We start from the raw sequence: 4,841 nt of genomic DNA on the forward strand, positions 1-4,841 counted from the left end.
GAAGAGACTCATGCATGGACTTTCCTGCCTGGGTTGGCTTTGACCCTCAACCCTAAGATCTCATTCTCCTAAGAAGCTAGTATTGCAGGCATGAGCCACTAGTGCATGGCCAAGATATGAGTTTTTAATCAGTGGACCCTTTCCAAAATTTACATCAGTAAAGATACAAATTAAGATGGCAACTATGTGTATATAAAATGATGCTTACCATGGAAAGAACTCGCACAAGTGGAAGCAAGAGGGTTTTCATTGTACTGTTTGCAGTTCTTCCCCCCTTTTTCCTTTGGTTTATTCCCTTCTGTTGCTGTTTTTTATTTCTGTATTCTTTGTCTTGTATATAAGTTTATGTGGTTTGGGGGAGGAGGAGGGGAAGGACAGAAATGGTGGGACAAAGGGTGAACCAATTCAGCAGTGAAACCCACTAGACATGATGTTGAAAATGAACTATACAACTAGGAAAGCAAGTGGGGAGGGGAAAAAACTGGGAGAGAATGAAGGAGGGGGAGGGAAATGACTCATTACCTGACTCATATAATCGTAACCCCTCTGTATATCACCTTTACAATAAAATTAAAGTACAATAAAAAACAGAAAAAAATTAAGATTGTACAGGACAGAAGCCTCGGATACTAAAGTGGTTCACTGGGCATCATGGGCTCCTTGGTGGGCGGTGACTTGTTGGAACCCCAGGCAGATAAAGTTCTAGCAGCAACTCCACAAAGAGTGGACAAGCAGCCAGAAACAGGGTGTGTCTTGAACATGGGCAGAGTGAACATGCCAGCACCAATGTTGCCAAATTGTCCAGCCCTGCCAATCCCACACATAGAATGCTCTCCTCTAAAGAGTGCTGAAACCTGGCCAAGGAGCTTAGACATAAATCCATGTGGGGAGAAGGCGGCTGTGTACTGCAGCCCCAGAGCAGGCTTCTGGGAAGCGACTGATGTCCTTTTATGGACAAATAAGACAAAACTCTGAGCACTGCTTCCCCTTCCTTCCCTTCGCAGCAATTGCTCTTAGTTGTCATGGCTCGGCACAAACACCCTCCTGCAGCTCTGTGATGATGTCCAGCCATATCCAGGGCCCCCACTGCCCGCCCCCCCAACTCCCCATCCAAGTGGGTTATGGGCCTGGGCATGTCTGGTTCGCACATCATGCCCTGTTAAGATACCTAAAGTGTTATCGGGTCAGTGAGAGGCTGGTGATGGGTTTTTATGATCGCATGCTGTAAGTTGCTCAGCTTTGTACCCTGCAGGACCCTCTCCCCTCCCCTTCCCCCCTCCCAGTGCTGTGAAGGCAATGCTGATACTGGTGACTCTCATTAGAATAAGGTAGCCAAACAACCTCCTCCCTGCTTTTCTCTTTCCACCCCAAAGGCTCACCTCAGTGTAAAAGGTCCGGGAAAGCTGGGAGCCAAATCTAACCACTCAGGAGCAGAGATCTGAGGATCTGAGGATCTGACATCTGAAAATCAAGGGTCAAACCAGCCTGGGCAGAAAAGTTGGTGAGACTCTGATCTCCAGATAATGGCCAAGAAGCCAGAAGTGGGGCTGTGGTGCAAGGGGTAGAGTACCAGCCTTATGTAAAAAAGCTAAAGGACCATCTATGCCCAGACCCTAAGTTCAAGCTCCAAGAAAGAAAGAGAAGAAAGGCAAGGGAGTCTGTAGAAATAGCAGTTGGGCCATGTCATTACTTGACTTAGAACCTTCCCATGGCTTCTTAGACTTCTCAAGTCCGTACCATCCTCATGGGATCATAGACTTCTCAAGTCCTTACCATCCCCATGGGATCTTAGACTTCTCAAGTCCTTACCACCCCCATGGGATCTCAGACTTCTCAAGTCCTTACCATCCCCATGGGATCTTGGCTCTTCCCCCTCCACCGCCCTCACACCACGGCTCCTGTACTGCATTGCCTATGACCACCTCCACTCACGCCATTCCTGCCACTGGCACAAAGCTACCAGGCACACTCTGGCCCCAGGTCCTTGGTACTCACTATTCCCTGTGCCTAGTGGATATCCCCCAGAGAGCCACTTTGCCCCTACTTTCTTCAGGACCTTGCTTAAATAACACTATCTCCATGCAACCTTTCTGACCACCTTCTTGAGGATGGGACCACTGCTACACACATGCATGCACACGCATACAAACACACACGTGTGCATGCATATGCACTAACTCACATGCACTTCTTGTCTTCTTTTCCTGCGTTATATTTCTACACAGCACTCGCCCCTCTACTATAGTAGGTTGATGGTTTGTCTATCTTGACATCTATTCATCCCCATTTGATGAGAGCAGAAAAGTTTGTCTATTTTGTTCATTGCTGTATTTTCAGATTAAACTCGAGCTCATAGTAGGTGTTCAGTTTACCAGTGCTGTGCAAATCACAGCACTGGATGAAAATAACAAACAGCACACAACATTTGCATGTTTGCTGAATTCTTTATATCATAGCCCCTTTGATCACCCACTTCCTAGGTCTCCCCTCCTCCCTCCCCCCACCCCACCCCAGTGCCTTCTCAGGTTTCCCAGCTGTGCTCGTGGGTGTGTCAGTCAGTGCCTATCCCCAGGTGAGATGATGCTAAATCATGGGATGCCTTGCTTAACCACCTGCATAGGATCTGATGTTCAGGCCCCCCACAAAAGGACTGCATGGTCATGCATAACTGAGAACTCACTCCAGTTGGTAGCGGTCAGAAGTCAAGGTAAGAAAGATGTGGTTTTGCAGCCTTGCATGAAAAGTGTACCATCCAGTTGGTCATCCAGAGTCTCCATCCTCTGAACTCAGTTCCTTATCAAGTCAACTCATGTGAAGAACACTTTATCTGAATGAGATCCACATAAATCTCTTTTGTTGAAATTATGTTAACATTATTCCATTGGTGTATATTGGGAGAAAACATTAGATCAAAATTCCCTGTTCAGTCTGGGAATATTGTTAAGGATGTTATTTAATACATTATACAACGACCAGCCCTCTGTCCTTCCTTCCTTCCTGCCTGCCTGCCTGCCTGCCTTGCCTGCCTGCCTTCCTTCCTTCCTTCCCTCCCTTCTTCTCTCCCCCCTTCTTTCCCCTCCCTCCTTTTCTCCCTCCCTCCTTTCCTTCCTTGTTTCCTTTTTTCTTCCTCTTCTCTCCTTCCCTCCTCATTTATCTCTCTCTTCCTTCTTTCTTTTGGTGATACTTGATAGGCAAGTGCTTTTACTACTTTAGCCACATAGCAATGCTTTTGTTTTTAGTTGGTATTTTAGATAGTGCCTCACACTTTTGCCTGGACTGACTTCAGCTCACAATCCTCCTCTCTCCACCTCCAAGTAGCTAGGATTACCAATGTGCACCACCACACCCAGCCTTTGACAGTATCCTTTAAACAAGAATCCAAGAAAACTTTCTCTTAGGAGTCTTCCAGAAAAACCTTTTCTTTGAACAAAACTGGACATGTCTCCATCATTGCAATGACCCGTGGACTCAGGGGTCACATCTGGTGTCCACTGCTTTGCAAGTGTCTAGGTTCTTTTGTATAGTAACGCTCCCCCTTTAAGGCCATTGCCAGCTTGTAAGTTTGTACCCATCCATACCAAGGCATAAATAACAATGTATTGCATGAAACCAGATTGACTACCCTGAATTTTGAAACCATGTTTCTCCTACTTTGCAAGCATTAATAAAACATTTCTCTTATGACATGCTGAGATTCAATGGTAGGATCCCATTTTTCTTGTGATTGTGTGGACGCACGTGTGTGCACACATGCACATGCACACACACATTTGATGTCTATACTAGGAAAAAGGACATACTAGCTTCCCTCTGTCAATTCTAGTGTCTGGAGAATTTCAAAGTCTAGAAATAATGGTTTCTACCTCACTCCTAGCTTATGCTACTATACTTCCTAGCTTTCCATTTAGTCTGATGTTCTTTTCTTCCTTTCTTTAATTTTTAAACTGTTTTATATTTGGTACTTGTCCTGGGGCTTAACTCAAAACCTGGGCATTGTTTCTGAACATTTTGCTCAAGGTTAGTGCTCTACCACTTGAGCCATAGTCACACTTCCAGATTTTTGCTGGTTAATTGAAGATAAAGAGTCTTATAGGCTTTCTTGCTTGGGCTAGCTTAGAACTGCAATCCTCAGATCTCTGTCTCCTAAGTAGCTAGGATTACAGGAGTGAGCCACCAGTGACTGGCTTCCTTTTCTTTATTTCTTTTTTCTTACTCACTTGTTTTGATTTTCTTATTTCCTTGTTTTAATTTTTTTGTCTTGAATGCATTTATGCCATCTCCAGTTATTCCCGAGATATAGATGACATGAATGAGTGAATGAGTAAGTGGAGAAACAGACTTCTAAGACAGAGAACACTGTGGAGCTGGCCTCCAGCTCCACATAGCACCAAATCTCTTACTTACCTAACCTATGTGCCAGTGGCACAACACAGTGCTTTGCCATTTATTATTGGTGTAATCTTCTTAACTCCCTCCTAATCATCAGAGTGTCATTTTCCCTTTCCCTCATGTGGTATAGGGGCTTAGCAAGTTCAATTGCATGGTCACAAGACAGGAAACCTGCAGGGAAAGGCTGCAATATTAACGTAGATATCTTGCCTGCAGGCTTGATTCTTTTCCTCTGACCACATCATTGCCGTGTGTGTGTGTGTGTGTGTGTGTGTGTGTGTGTGTGTGTGTGTGTGTGTGTGTGCCAGTACTGAGGCCTGAGGTCAGGGTCAGGGTCAGAGTGCTCTTCCTTCGCTTTTAGCTTTTTCCTTTAAGGCTGTTACTCTACCACTTGAACTACAACCTGACTTCTGGCTTTTGGTTGGTTGATTGGAGGTAAGTCTCATGGAATT

Source organism: Perognathus longimembris, chromosome 16, assembly GCF_023159225.1.
Source record: "Perognathus longimembris pacificus isolate PPM17 chromosome 16, ASM2315922v1, whole genome shotgun sequence".
In the NCBI taxonomy this organism is placed as follows: Eukaryota; Metazoa; Chordata; class Mammalia; order Rodentia; family Heteromyidae; genus Perognathus; species Perognathus longimembris.